Genomic DNA, 16,705 nt, shown 5'->3' on the forward strand with positions numbered 1-16,705 from the left:
TCCGGACGGTACGCTACTCCGGATCAGATTGCGATTCTGTGTACCATGATGATGACTGCTGCTGCCCACTCCCAGGAAGTTGCGGAGTGAACCAATCCGCAGGAAGCCCGACTCTCTTTCTGCAATTTTGGCAACAAATAAGAAGTATTGTTAGTAATTTATTTAGGAGTAACTCTTTTGTAACGATCTAGCGCTAGTGTGTAGAGCGTACGGCCTATTCGACACATATCAATTTCTTTGACACACCCAGCCCCTGCCATCTAGTTCTTGGCGAGTGGCCTTCAAAGTTGAAGCCAATTTCTTACTTTCACATACAAATGCGTATGGTAATTTATCTGCATTCGTGACCGTTACACGTTATATGACAAAATTGAGGTGAGCCTTGTGTACAAGACTCTGAGCCTTGTAAAAAGGGATAAATATACTCTATATCTGTCTAAATGCGGTCTTGTTCTGAGAAGTGTAAACTGAGTTTATGATCAATTTGAGACTTGACTTCAAACAGCTCCATATAAAAAAAAACACTTCACCAGGGGCTAGCCTACACTGAGAAAAAAATGGGGGTGCGATTAACTTTTTTTCCTCATAACTTTAACACTTTTTAGGTGTAAAAATATATCAACATTTTTTAATGTTAATTTTACACCTTTTTAAGTATAAAATTAACATGAAAAAGGGTAACTTTAACCCATAATACGCCTAAAAAGCATAATATTTACACCGATTTCGGGTCAATACTGCAGGGTAAAATTAACATTTGCGGAATGTTATTTTAAGTTTTTAGGATTTCTCTCAGTGTACCATCCCAAAGCGCTGAAGGTTGCTCTATGGTGCTCTTGTTGCTTATGGCAATTAACTTTTTGGTAGACTACTGAAGGCAGCAATAGCATAAGACCGTCTTCAGACTAGAGGTTTAGCCTAGTTTCCGAAGATCTCAAAATCCTAAATAGCAACCAATTTAATTTGTTCTTCTGATTCAAATAGATTAATTTTCCTTAATAGTCCATTTATAAGTCAAAATTTTCCAAAAATTTTCGACTGATAAGAAACAGAGAAGTTAAGCCTTATGGCTAAGCCTTAGGTTTGAAGCCCGTATAAGAAAGTCCGTTAATCTCAGATCAATGTCCAAGAAGGAATATCCACGACCAATTCCGATAAATTTCTCTGTAAATCAGAGGTGTGCAAGAACCGTTTGAAACCGAACAAACGTCAAATGAAACTTGTTCGTCAATGGTCAAAACGCTACCTGAACAAACTTATTTAGACGTTTATTCAGTTTCAACGGTTCTTGCACTCCTCTGCTGTAAATCTTCATCTGGTATGGACAGAATTTCGGAGACAAATCACAGATTTGACCACTGAGAAAAGCGTTTTAAAGCGTCGAAAGCTTTGGCAAAGAATTTTGTGTTTTCTTGTCCTGAAAGGATTGCACGACCTGACGCATCCGGAGGGATTTTATCTCCTTGACTTTCTTATGCTATGGCAATTAACAGCAGTATTTCAGTGAGTGAGCATCAGTCACCGTGTACAGTTTATGCTCAGGAAGTTGAAATAAGGGTGGAAGCCTTAATTCCCCAGTTTCCCTTTTGAATTAATATGTATTACTTAGGTGAGCCCCATAAGGGCTTACATGTGTGTCTGGGGAACTTGAGTGAGACACCTGAGGGAAACTTGCAAAATCTACGAAGAATCCATAAGGAATCCGAGGAACCCACACGGAATTAGATTCTTAAGAATCCAGGGATCTTAGATTCTGAAGAATCTAAGACCCCCATTGGACTCCTGGGAGTGTGAAGAATTCACAGAAAACCCAATTAACTACACGGTAAAAACTTTTGGACACTGACCGAAATATTGAAAAAAGTTTTCCTTGGAACAAATTCTTTGGAATCAATTTGTACGTAGAGAAGATTTTTGTTTGTTCCAAAAGTTTTCTTTACAGTTTTGTTACGAAATATAGTTACAATTATGCTAGAGTTTTCTTTTAGAACCATTTCGATACGGTGGAATGTCTACAAATTTGAGTATATTTCGTTTTATATAAATTTGTTCCTGAAAGTTGGAATAGAATTTGTTGGACTCGGCTGTTTTATTCCTTTTGTCAGGAACAAATTGGTACATTTTTTATAACAATATTATTCCTACATCAGTAACATATTTGTTCAAAAAATTTTCGGTGTTCGTGGATGAGTTAATTTTTGGAACGAAATTGTTACTCATATGGGGAATCTTTTTGTTTCCATTGTCGGGAACAAATTCGTGTAAAAGATTTCGTCTTACAGCTAAGGCATATACTTCAGTAAAGATGGATTTCGGTGGCGAAAGTTCATAGGGAACATCAAATAAGAATCAACTTAAGAGAGAAGGGGACAGAAGGGGAAGAGAATCTCGAATTAAAAAAGTAAAACCATGTAGCACGAAAATTGCCACAGATTTGGCGTCCTCCTTGCTTCGTTGGTGACGGGTGACTGAGTGTGAGAGGAGGGATACGATTTAATACTAGACGAGCTATTTTTTTTTGGAACAAATTTGTTACTAATATTGGGTATCTTTTTGTTTCTCCTAGAAGGCACGAATTTATTCCAAAAAATTTCAGTCTCCGTGGACGAGCTACGTTTTGGAATAGATTCGTTACTAATGTTGATTATCTTTTTGAGTGTCGTAAAATGAACAAGATTATGCCAAAAATTATGGTGTCCGTGGACGACCTAATTTTTGGAACAAATGTGCCGAAATTTTTTAACATGTAGGGGATTCGACAAACCCACATGAAATCCGAAAAGTACAGTATGAGTCGGATAGACTTAGGAATCCGATGATCTTACGAAGATCCCTAAGAATTTATATAAAGACCGAGTAAGAAATGAACCTGAGGAATCCCCAGGAAACTTGAGGAATTTTCCAATTGTGTGAAGAACACATGGGAACCTCACTAAAAAAAAGTGAAAAACCTGTGAATGGCAACCCAAGATATTCTTGGGATACCTTAGGGATCTACAGGAAATTCAAACATTCCACGAGGATTCCAAGAAATCCACGAGAAATCCGGGCGAGGAAGTCAAGCGGTACCAGATAAGTCTGTGAGGAACTCACAAATCTCACGGGGATCATTAGAACATACAAAGAAACCGGTGAATCTATGGGATACCTAAGCGGTCTTCAGACTAGAGGATTAGCCCAGTTCTCGAAGATCTCAAAATCTTAAATAGAAATTAATTTTATTGGTTTTCAGAATCTAATAGAACGTTGGCCCTTAACTCTTTCCGGACCACAACATATCCAGCAAACGAATTTCAGTAAAACTCACTTTATTGCAAGTCTTAGTGGTCAAATATGATACTTTTGTAGAGAAAGAATTTTCTCCGCCTCTGGGAAATTGGAAAACTCATGGGAACTTTCGTCCCCTAAAGAACGCAAAGGATACAAACTTGGACAGACATCAATTTTCCAAAAACCAATAATATCAATTTTGTGAATAATTTTTGCATGTCAAATGACTCCTTTACAATGTTGATAACTAAAACAAGAAGAATTATTGACCAGTATCTTGTGGGATGTCCAGGAAGTGCTAAAAAGTACACCCAGCTCCTGCTTGCCAACAGATTCCTCAAAATATTTCACAGAATAACACTTTAACACACATTTCTCTCAACACGATGTTATTGCAGACACATTAAGCTTTCTCAAGAGCCAAAAAGACACTTCCTGGACAATCAGAATTCACCAAAATCTGGAAGAATAGGAAAAACTTCCCCGAAAGCAATCTCCCTCGCTGCCAAATGTCAAAATTATCGGCCATATTGGCAAAAATATCGGTTCCGCTTGGAATTTTCTTATAACGTTGGTGTCAAAAAGCAAATGGCGGGATAACCTTACATTTGACCTCTAGATTTTTGGGGACGAGAGTACCCATAAAGTTTGAACAAGTTTTTTGAAAGTTTAAGAAAAAAATTAATTTTTCGAATTTATGTAATCTGTAATTGTTAGTTATTATACTTATTGACCCCGAGAGGTTTTTCCTTATTCTGGTCTAGAAATATCAAAAAAGTCACAATATCTGCAAGGACGCAGAAAATCGAAAATTCGCGATTTTAGACCAAGAATATCTTAGCTCAGGAGTTATTTGGGATCCTGCAAAAAATATCCTAGATTTGGACATTTTTATAGTTTGTAATCATCCACAAGAATCGGAATTTTATCGATTCTAAATAGTCTAAAAAAATTATTTTTTCCATGGGTACCCAGAGTCCCAAAGGAGACGAAAGAGTTAATAAATCAATCTTAAGTAATTTTTTTTTTTAATAATCTTGACTGATAAAAAATTATAGCAGTTAAGCCATATGGCTAAGCCTTAGGTCTGAAACCCGTACTATACTCGAAAAATCTCAAAAAAGGGAACCAGACATACTCACGAAATGAATGAGAAACCCGAGGAACCTACAAAGAATTCATGCAGCCCACGGAGATTCTGAAATACTACTGGGAACCCAATAAAGTTACGGAAGATCTAATTAGAACGTCATAGTAAAAGTAAATGGTTTATTTATTGGTTCCTTTGAAAATTGTTCATTTTGATAATATGATATAAAAACAAATCACATCCAGGTGTTACATTGTGCAATACAAGAAAAAAGGAACTGTCTTGCAGAAGATCCCACAAAAAGTTGCCCCTTTTAGTTACATTCCTGTCAGATTCGCAGAAGAACTATCTCTGAACATTCTATTTAGTTAATTTATTATGCCTTTCTCTCCCGAAGTATTTTCTTAAGTTTTGATGCCTTGCATATAGAAGATACTTGGATCACTGAAGTGAGATTTAAGTAAATATTTGAAGTCTTTTGTTAATGCACTCTTTCGAGCCATCATTAATTGTTTTAAAAGGATCGCCTAGGAATCTGGAACGATCGCTAAATGTTTTGGAACTACAAAATGTTAAGGAAAACCAGGAATTCATAGATTTTTTCGGAGAGCCAGAAACTCGAATCACTGTGACTATGTACGATATACCCTATGTTTCTTTTTCCAATCTTAATTAAGACATTTTTGCAACGGTACAGATCAAAGAATTTTTATTTTCTATGTACCAATCACGAAATACATCTGAACTTTCTTGCGTTTTGAAGAACATTTTGTACTTATTCAGTAAACTTTTATTCAGCTGAATTGTTATTTTTTTATTATCTCTTCAGATAGACATAGAAAATTATGTTTTACGTCTGCACGAATTACACGAAAATTAACATCATCATCTTGTAGGATTCATAATTGATGAATAGAGAAGAAAAAAAAACAGAAGCAATAAAAAATAAATTCAGTGAATTGACGTGCAAAGATCTCCCCAACAATAAAATTTCTTCTATTTATTTGCGCTACGCGTGAAAAAGAGATTTAAGAAGACAATTTAATTTCCTACACTTAAACCTCTTTTCTCTTGCCTTAATTTCATTACAAAAATAAAATTACTCATTTTTTTCGCAACAATATTTATCTAATAATTCCCTTTTGAGACTGCCATTGAACTCACCTGTATGCTTTTTCTTTGCCTTGATTTCTGCAAATAGACAAAAAAAGAAACGAAGAAAAGAACAATTAATAAAGTAAATTTGAGCAATTTGTATTAGTAACATTTTTGTACAAAGAAAAAAAATACAATGAAATAAGAAAACATAGAAACATGAAATATAAAACAAATAATTTTTACAGAAATATTTTTATCACTATGAGAAAGTTCATAAAGTAACAAATAAAAAAAACAGTTGAGCTTGTGCCACCAAAGAATGCAACAGAACCAGCAATAAACTACTAACAGCACTATTTTTTGCGCTACCAGACATACCAGAACAGTGACAGTCTTTTAAAGAAAAAATAAGTTTTACTTACCACCAGAAAAATTGGAACTAAAATAAACTAAAAAATAGGAGAGCAGAAAACACCCGAAATCAAAATCGCATTTCAATCAAATTAGTACATTAATCAACAAAGAAAAATCCTTCATGGAAATTTCTATTTCTTATTTTAAGAAAAAAGCATTTCACTCTCAAACACTACCAAAATAAAAGTATTATATATACATAAATACTATTAGCCAAATTGGAAAAGTATTTTTCTGGATCTTCTGGATAATAGATTCTGTACTTTGAAATATCATAAAGGGGAAACAGAGGCACCACCGAATACGGGGTAATACCGAACACTGTGATTTTTTTTTAAATTAGTTATTATACTTCAGAGGGCGGGATCTGTATGAAATGAATTTATATAGGGATCCTTGTCTACTGAAGAAATAGTCGCCATAGTCTAAGTAGTTTAGAAACAAAAATAACTGTTCGGTTCTACTCCATATTCTGTGGTATCTTAGTTTCCCTTATTGCATTTATTAAAGACCTATCGTAAAGGATAGTATTTTTTGAAGTTTTGTGCGAAAAATTCGAACCTTACAACAAAAAAAAGCTAAAGTACCTAATAAAAGCTTAAGAATTAAAAATTGAGAACAGTTGTCAGCGCCCCTAGCGGAAGATAAAACTGTACTCTCCCCACGCGGAGAAATAAATTGTCAGTATCAGTTAATTCTCATTAATTGATTTGTTTCCATTTTTCATCAAAAGTTTTTATGCATTAAACTGAGGATAATTAACTCCTTAAATAAAAAGGTTTATTTAAGGAGTTTACTTAAGGTTTTATGTGAGAAAGTGCAACCAAATTGAACTTTTATCATAAAGCACCCTTTTACTGTTCAAACTCAAAGAGAGAGAGAGCAGTTATATAATCGTCTTTTTTTCATCTTTTCACTGTTCTGGAGCTTAAACGGTAAGAGATATCGACTTCCAGTCTTAGATGACCCCCAATAAAAAAGACAATATCTCTCGACGTTTTTTTCCCTCTAAACCCGCCAAAAACATGTTTTTTCGGTTTTTTCTCAAAATTGGCACACGCTTCTTCAATGATTTATGGACATGCTTTAGAGCTATGCCAGGCCAACATTTCGCCCAAACATACATATGACCGGAAAATTCGCCGTTTTGAATTATTGAAGGTCAAAGGTCAAGCACTTTGGAAGGCTCATTTTTCAATCGATTTGGTTAAATTTGGATTTTTTAGAAAGGTATTGAAATTTCGAACCCGGCTGCATCAGTCTTCATCGGCAATGAACTGGTTAAATACCGATTTTTGAATAATTTTACATCCCCAATAAGTTAAATTTCCTAAAAACAATGTTTTTTGGTTTTTCTCAAAATTGGCCCAAGCTTTTTCCATGATTTTCAGATACGTTTTAGAGCTAGTCCAGGCGAACATTTCGCCCAAACTTATCTATGACTGAAAAATTCGCCATTTTGAATTATTGAAAGTCAAAGGTCAACCACTTTGGAAGGCTCATTTTTCAACCGATTTGGTTAAACTCGGATTTTTTAGAAAGGTATTGAAATTTCGAACCCGGCTGCATCGGTCTTCATCGGTAATGAGTCGGTTAAGTACTGATTTTTTTTGATTTTAAAATGATTTTGTGATTTATGAATCAATTTGATCTCTAGTAGATCAGTAATACCAAAAGATCATGCAAAAAAACTAATTCACGATGAGCTCTATCTCGTGAGTTCGAGCATTCCGCAAAGCTGGGATGCTTTTCCATCTCTTTTTTATATGGAGTTGAAAATTTTCTAACAAATTTGATGAGAAATTTCTCAATGAAAATGGTCCATGAAAAACATAAGTTTTCGAACTTCATGTCTAATGAAAATAGAATCTCTACACTCAGTCCTGGCATTATGCATTTAAAGATTATGCATCTGACGGGATTATACACATACAATTGTGCATTGTTGCCTACCATTAGGAGTCAATTTGTGAAATCATATATAAGTATACTATTTTGAATACATTGTGCTTATTTTTCAGAATAAAGCTTTATTTTCGTTTATTAAGGAATTTTTTTTGAATGTTCTATCAATTTAATGAAGAATCTAGCCAAAAATATTGTTTTTCAATGCATTTCTTTTAAACAATTGAATATTTTTGTTCTGACTACAGGGAGTTCCGGCTTGAGAGAAAACGGACTGAAAGAATTTGATAGGAATTGCCTACTACTGGGAGCTCATTTTATGAAATAATTTTTGAAATGCCCCTAAAATGTATGCAAATATTTTATAAGCGGTAAATTTGATGATGATTATGAACAGTTGACGCCGGAAATGACTTACATACAACACGGCGTTTCCATAATTTATCCCAAAGATATCTTCTGCAGATATGCAATTTTACTGTGTCATTGGAGTTAATTCGCGCGCTTTTCTCGGTCCCGAAAAGTTCTTTGAATGCGGAACTCCCTGTACTTTTACTCAGCGTGAAATTCGTTCTACGGCCGATTTATTCAAAAGAAATCTCCTGCAGAGAAATCTCCTAGGGCAGAATTAGCCACGTATAGTATGAGATAGTGGTATCTTATAGTTTGCCTACGAAGGAATATTGAGGAAACCACTCTTCATTCTAAATCGGTGGCAGCCAAAATCCCGAATTTTCAAAATCCTGAAGAAGATGAAATTATATGGAGGAAAATGTTTAGAGTAATTTTCTAAGACACAGAAGATTTCCCTTTGCCTCCAGCAAGCGCGGGTATACAATCGTGGGATTAGCTGTGACACTTTTAAGAATTCGGGATTTTGGCTTTCGGGATTTTGGCGTTCGGGATTTTGACCGGGACCCTTCTAAATATATACTTCCCTTCCTATTCATTGAAATATTTGTCAGCCTCATACAAACATTCTTTGTACAAATTATACGCAATGAAAAATTTCATTTGGTAGCTAATTCTACCCTGGTCTCCCCTATGCAAATTTTTCCAATGCATAATGCTATTTCGCGCTTTTTTTCGGTCCCGAAAATGTGCTTAATCTTGGGACTAAGTGTATTCAGAATTGGACATTATGGAAAAGTTTATTATTTTTGATCGGTTATTATTTCATATGTTTATTATTTGATTCTGACAAATTTCGAAAATTGTTTTATTTTAGAATTAGAGTTCTGAACTGAAATAAAAAATCCTGATACATTAGGGGAGTGAATTCTTTACGGATGAACTTTATGAGTACGTGAAAACCGCTAAAAATGAGAAAATACCGAAAGTTGTCACTTTATATAAGTGTGATTCTCTATGTCAATTTTTTGTGAGATTTGTCGTGATATCTTCGTGACACTTCTCGGAGGAAATTAAGGTAAATTGGGGCAGTAGTAAACACGAGGTAGTTGTAAAGACTGCGCTGTTTTTAATTAAATATTGAATTTCAGATAACGAGACCTATATGAATTTATAGATAGTATAAGGATCTTTGTTCCAAGTAGTGTAAGTAAGTCCAAGTAGTGCAGACATAAATATCAGTGTTTACAACTACCCCGTGTTTAATACTGCCCCAGTGGGAAATGTGGCTAAATCGATAGATTTAGAAGAGAATTTTGCGGCCTGTAAACATAATAGTGATTTGAATACCTATCCTTATAGTAAATAGTTGATTAATATGAGGAAATATCATATTACTTGAATTTTATTAAATACATTAAATACATTTCAATATTTTGACGATATTGCCAATAAAGTGTTCCCTGCCGAAATCTAACATTTTGGTAACAGAGCGGGAAGCACATTTTCCACCGATTAAATTCCACTAAATCGGAAATATGTGTCAAAAACAAACAAATCAAAAGGAAGATTTTACCATGCAGGCAAATGTTCGGGTCAATTTAAATTAATCAAATAATTATGAAATATTGTTATTTATATGGTGTGATCACGCAAAAGGATATCCGCTAAAAATACTTTTTTTATGAAGAAATATTTATTTTTCGCTTGTTCTCGAGTGTTTTATTCTATTTTTCTATTTATAAGATAAAATCTTGGATCGAACTGCAGCTTTTATAATGCGAAATAAGATTTCTAAGGCTGAAAATGCCTATTAGTCATCTCATAATTATCTTGCAGAATCTATGGAATCTCGATATGAAAATGAATAAAATATTGCAGCATAACGCTTCCATTCCAATTTAAATCTGAAGAATTTTTAATATGATTTTAATTCCAAATACCGAATGCCCTTAATTGGACTTGATGCAGCAATGCAGTGAAATATGCCTCAAGAAATTACAAATAGTAATAAATTAAAAAAAAAAGAAAATTACCTTCCATTGCAATGGATTCAGATCAAGTGCAATATTCCTCTACTCAATCCAACAACCCATGATAAGTATTTGAATATGCAAGGAAAAGGGGTACTTATAGTTACGAGAATTCGTCGAATTCTTCGCGATTTATCATCGTTATCTCTCACTATCAGTGAGAAGAATCCTTCAATTGTGAAAGAAAACTCGTTATTTTGCAATTTATTCTCGCGCGCAGCTTCTTTTTGTCTTGCCTTCCAACAATGTCTGACCTAAGAGTATAAATGATCAATTGACACGCAATTTCCACTGACTTTGGTGCACATTATAGCAATATTTTAATGAAAATTATATGCCCTTTTATCATTTGCCTCTATCTCTTTTCTCCCCCATCTATTCGTATTATTAATTATTAATGATAATGCACAAAAAGTATTTGCTGTGTGTTCCATTGAGTGAAATTGTGGCAGAAAGATAGAAAAAAATATCCAGAATTGTTGAAGAAAAAAGAAGTATTGCAGAAGAGATTGCTAATTATAATTATACATCACCATCTGAGTGCTATTTGTTCACAACAATTTAACACAATCTTTTATTAAATTGTACTTTATGTATTGCGAGGTTCTTCGGAAGTTTCAGGCGAAGCGGAAATACCCTCACAACGAGTGGCGATTTTGTGTAAATTTTTGCAATTCAGGTAAGGAACCATTCAGAGTTGTAAAATAAGGAACCTTACAGATAAGATTCAGATTAAGGATTATCGTAGTAAAATTTTCTATTGAGATTGTCAGTGTATTTTTTTTTAAATTCAGAAATAAATGTAGAACTTTTGGAGAAAAGGGGTAGCAAAGCGTCCCAGGCTTTGCGAAATGCTCGAACTCGTGGCTTAGATGCTATACTGAAAAAGTACTTTCGCATCATTTACCGTTTACCGGTTCTCAACCGATTTGAACCGATTCATAAATCTCTCAAAAAATCCGGTTTATTACCGATTCAAAACCGATTGGAACCGATTCAGTTTTATAGGAAATTCCAAGACCTTTCCAACGACCCCAAACATGATCCCATTTGCTTAATAAATGCGCTCACTAGTGTCTTTTTAACCTTTGACCTTGAAAAACTGTTATTAGGAATAGTTCAACGCTATTTTCGCCTAAGGACGAAATGTCCGCCTGGGTAATCTCCTAAAACATATCCAAAAATAAAAAAAAATCACACGACGCGTTTTCGAGCAATCCCAAAAAAACATAGTTTTAGGGTTAGGGTTTTAGGTTTTTTTTAGGGTGGGGGAAAATGAGGGGCATGTTAACGATCCTTGGGTCGACTTATGGGGGGGTCCCTCTTAGGTTCCAAGTCGCTATCTCTAACCGTTTGGCCTCTAGAGGTGATGACAGCCGGACGGACAGACGGACAAACAGTGTGACGACATTTTTCAGAAATCGTCTGAAACGTGAAGATTTGTTGAGAAAAATGGTCTCCGGAGGGTAGAAGATGGAAATTTGGGGGGTGAAAAAATCGAGGGATTTTATATACTGCTCTCTCCGTAGAGTTCGAGCAGTAAAATTGTTTTTAAAGTTGAGAAAAACAGTTTGAAACTCAGAACATTTAAGTTTAACTGAATTTTCTGCCAGAAAGATCGCATTTAATACATAGGTAATTGGACTCAGTTTTGCAGTTTTCGTTATAAAAGCAAAACTCAGTAAAAAAAATTTAGAATTTAAGGTGAGGTTTACTTTAAAAGATGTTATAATCTCGTAAAAAAACCTAAAATAACTATATGACAGTTTGAATTCGAATGACAGATACAGTGTCGGGCATGAGTTTCTTTACAAATCCATGTCTGAGAAACCAGGTGGAAAAAATGACAGACAAAATGAAAAAAAAACTTTTTAAAATTTTTGTTTTTGCAAATGATTTGCTTGTAATCCACAAATGTTATTTGTGTAAAATTAACTAATTTTATTTTTTATCAAATATAGGGGGAGGCTTTGATCGTTCGCACATACGCTACTTTCAGACACTTCATATTTCTCCCATATTCCTTTATGAATCTCACATATGGCTATATATTGTAATAGCTAACCTTAAATCCCATCTTTCCTGAAAAAATTGAGAGTCTAATCCTTTTTTCCTAGTTTCAGGAAACAAAAAATAAAAACAGGTCCAAAACTGTAATTTTGCTGTGCAATATTTCATACGATTGTGCAGAATTAATATCACTTTTCTGAAAAACTACTATCACAAAGGGTAGAAGGGTTATTAGGAATCAGATTTATGTAAAAATCTTTTAGGCTGAACAGGCACTTTTTGTGGGTGGAACAAAATTCACAAACTTGACTCAGATTCATCGATCGCACATAGAAGACTGCTTCTTTCAGATATTTTCCAGGAAACTTCATTTTAGATACGATCCCTCATATTCACATCTATTGTAATCTACCGATTTGATCCACCACTAAAAAGGAAAACTTAAAAATCGTAAAGTTGATAAACAAGAAGTAATTTGACTCAAATAGGCTGCAGTTGAGTAATTATTAAGCAATTTTGCATTTCTTTGATATAAAAATATTTTTCAAGCTTGCACAAACTGAATGTGCAATGAAAGAATCACATCTGCAATAAGCTCATACAGTTTACAACTGGTTTTTTGACAATCTTTGACATAACCTCACTATTGTGTTGTTTTGCATGACAAAGAAAAGAAATTGTCCGTGAGAAGCTGTTTTGTGAAAATTTTAGCTTGTTCACCTGCTGAAGCTCAATATCTGAGCTAAATCCCGATTCCTGCAGCTGCAGGAACAGAGAAATCTTCAATGATGCGCATTCAAACGTTTTTGTGCATATCCGGCTCCGTGGAGGAATGATGGAATCTTGTGTGGTCTTCTCGCTTGCAGAGTTTTAGTCAATTTTTAGCTTTAAAAACTTATTGATTCGTGTAAATTTGGTGATATTTGGACTTTTTAAGAAAGTATTCATCAGATTTAACCGTTTCCGGAGTGAAATTCTCGTAGAACCAATCAAAAAAATGGTTTTTAATGTCAATAAAACATCTCTCAGAAAAGTTCCAAAAAAGTGATATTAAAATGTTTTATTCTATATAAAAATGGTTTAATCAAGTAGATTAGAGTTCCCTTTAAACAATGATGTGCAACTTTTAGTGTCCGGTGCAAAATTTACGGTGAAAATGGGGTGTTCAATGATGGCGTGAATCGTGTGCGATAATAGAAACTTGATTCATCTATCGGATAAATCGCCATTAAATTTTCATTTTCCTCTGGAGGAAAATCTAAGGATTTCCTGGAATTTTGTTTGGTGGGATTATAAACCTTATAAGTAAGACATTTTTTTGGCATAGTTGGAGAATCCATACAGTTTGCATGGTAGTCAGAAAAAATCACTGAACTTGAACATCATTTTTGTATGCGAAAGTTCAAAGCCTCCCCCTAAGTGTTTTCCCAAAATTGGGCATTTTTCATCGGCCAAAAGTTTCTTGACACATTTGTAAAACACTCAAAGCGGTCAAATACGTGCAACTAACCTCTTCTAGCCCAGTTATATTTTGAAGTTTTGTAATTTGCACATTTCTAAACTTTACAATGGTCAATTTATACATATAAAAGTGATGATAAATAATAATAAAAAAAAGCATTTTTAGTAACTTTATAATATAGGTTAAAATGGGAAGTGAGAAAAAGGTAAAGGATGGGTAATCGACCAGAGATACTGTCGGAAGGAATCTGCGTCGTCAATTTTTCACTTTTAACGAAAAGCAATACAGGATAAACATAAAATTGTCAGAATTTATGGCAATGAGGCATGAGTACATTTGGAAAACGCTACTGGTAGACCCATGGATTCTACTTAAAGGATTGATAACCGCATTGTAAATATTTATGATAGTGACCTTATGATATCAGCTCCAAAAAATCAGTGGTGCCATAGGCAAGACCGTTCGGCTTTGGGCAGTGAGATCTCTAAATCGACTCTCACAGTTGCGAGTTTGAGTCCCGCCCGGTACAAGCAACTGAATGTCTAGAAAAAAGTCATTTTTACATGTGATAAAAACGTACTAAAGTGCAACGCTTCTGCCCAAAAATTTCATGGCCATGTCACATATAAGATTAATATTAAGATTAATACTTTCTGAACTACGAGAATGCCAAAAAAGATAGCAATTGTTTTATCTTGCCTCTGGGGAATCAGTGGCGCAATAGGCAAGACCGTTGGCTCTTGGGCGGAAAGATTCCCCGGCTCGACTCAGAGTGTGAGTTCGAGTCCCGCCCGGTGCAAATTAATATCTGAATGTCTGATTTAGACAATTTTCACATGTAACAATAACGTAATAAAATGCACCGCCTTCGCCCAACACTCCGGGAGCATGGAAGAAGCATGAAGCATTCACATCACGGGAAGGCGCTCCTGGGCGGTCTACAATGGACTTCGCAGATTCTTCCCGAACGGGATCAATAACAATATAACATAATATGATTACATTGTAACAAAAAATATCTCGATACGATTAATAATAATCGTATAACAGTCGCTTGAAAACTGACCGAATCACAGTTGTCACGCATGGAAAATTGCTCGAATTGCTTTTAATATGATTCAGAAAACAATTAAAACGAACAGTAATATCTTACTCATCGTATTACTCCACTAGAGTGTACTCTTTCTAACACACGTGATTTTCCATTTGAATTTTGCATACTTTATACCTCTCTTTCCAGGTTTTCTTAATATTAATATTAATCTTCTATGTGACACCACGGTCAGGAGCACGGAAGAAGCATTCACCACGGGGAAGGCGTTCCTGGGAAATCTACGATCAGCAGATTCTTCCAACACGGGGCACAATTGTAATGATTACATTGTAATAGCAAATAAAAGTGTCTCGATACGATTCATAATAACAAGCTCCAAAAATTCAGAATCAGTTGGTTCCTGAAGGGATGTAGGCCTCAAATATTTCAAAAATCAATCGCACATAGAGAAAAGTGGCAAGAATAGTTGAGTGACTTCTTGGATTTCGTAGATAAGCGAGTGGAATCTGAATAAAAGGTTTCAGCTTTACTTAATGGCCTCTACACACTAAAAATATTTATGTCTATATTGAAGCAATTTCCCTACGCTTGTGTAGGAAAAACTCTTCAATATGGACATAAACTTCTCTAGTGTGTAGATGCCATAAGACACGTTGAAATTAATTAATTAGCCTATACATCAAAAGCACGAGTTATGTAATATTTCCCAAAAATTCACTGTGTTTTTGGAAGATCTCGTCAAATTCGCTTCTATCAAAGACGTTTATAACTGCCCTAGTTACACCTAATGTAAAAAGTTGCACTTGTAACTTCCCATTTTTTCACTACACAGGACAAGGGGTGGAAAATTGTTTAAAGAAAACAAAAGTTTGTTTAACCCTCGGAGTTCATTTTGACAGTGACATTTCCATGACAGTTATTTGAATATGAAATTTACTAACGGTGAAATTCACGTTATTTTGATTTTTTAATATGTAAAAATTTATTCTATAGCCTTACTAACTCTGCATTATTAATACTGTAGTGACCTTCTGCTGGTCAACTAATGGGGTAAAAAATTCTTTAAGGGGAGTCACTAAAGACACAGAGAGCACGGAGATAATACATTGTATTTTTTGCCGGAAGAATTTTTGCACTTTTTTGGGGAAATTAACGATGAATATTTTATAAGTGGTAACGAAAACTGAGGAATGTTAACAAGCTAAGCAGTGTGGCAACTGGCTTTAGACTTAAGAAAAGTGCGTCAGTGGGTCCCTTAACCCATGCAAGCCACATTGCATTTGGATGAGGATCGTGCGAAATATTCGTTCACGCACGAAAAGTCTTGGTTGATTTTTCAGAACCCTCAGGAAAGTTTGCGTATAAAATATTTTATAAAATAGCGATTCTACACCCGGATAAGAGATGGGTGTAATATAAAAATGTGTGTGAGAGGGTCGAACACTCAAATTCCATACAAAATTGCTGACGGATGTAAAACAAGAATATTTACACGACTTCAAGGCGCAATTATTGTTGCTTTGAGCATTAATTGAAATTAAATTGTAGCATGTTGCTATTTATTTAAATGAATCACCAGAGACTCAAAACGCACTCACCACTTCATTGAATTGCATATTGCAGATTTTTGCATTTTCTATTTGCAGCAAACTCCTTTTCCATCTCACTCAAAATCACAATCTCACTTTAATATGCGTAACTTCTCATCAACATCCATTCTCACATTTTGAGCCAAGGAACAGGCACAAAAAAAGAACTTCCATTAACTTTGACCACAGTTTGCAAAATGCAACAGCAATTAACAGAGTTATTTTGCAGAAGTGGCAAAAGAAAAATTCATTCTCGCACGGAAAAATGAGGGAAAATAAATTGTAAAAGAAAACAGGGGGCAGAGAAGTTATCATGCAAAAAACTGTACACCAATAAAAGTTTTCCTCACACTTGCCTCCACGTTGAAAAGGCTTGCAAACGCCTTGCTTGAATTTCTTCAAAGATTTTTGTTTTTTTTTTTAAATCAT

At 34.7% G+C, this 16,705-nt stretch overlaps 1 protein-coding gene and 1 long non-coding RNA gene across 2 annotated transcripts in view; both read right to left on the minus strand.

Annotated features, from left to right (window-relative positions):
• LOC129800383 (melanotransferrin) overlaps positions 1 to 16,705 on the minus strand; it is a 49,291-nt gene that overhangs the window by 15,175 nt on the left and 17,411 nt on the right. The window lies entirely within an intron of this gene.
• LOC129800385 (uncharacterized) lies at positions 104 to 16,453 on the minus strand. Its single transcript, XR_008751622.1, has 3 exons — positions 16,286 to 16,453; positions 5,525 to 5,551; positions 104 to 119 (listed from the first exon to the last, which is right to left on the minus strand). It is a non-coding gene; the product is annotated as an uncharacterized LOC129800385 (long non-coding RNA).

The sequence above is a fragment of the Phlebotomus papatasi genome, chromosome 2 (genome assembly GCF_024763615.1).
Source record: "Phlebotomus papatasi isolate M1 chromosome 2, Ppap_2.1, whole genome shotgun sequence".
Lineage (NCBI taxonomy): Eukaryota > Metazoa > Arthropoda > Insecta > Diptera > Psychodidae > Phlebotomus > Phlebotomus papatasi.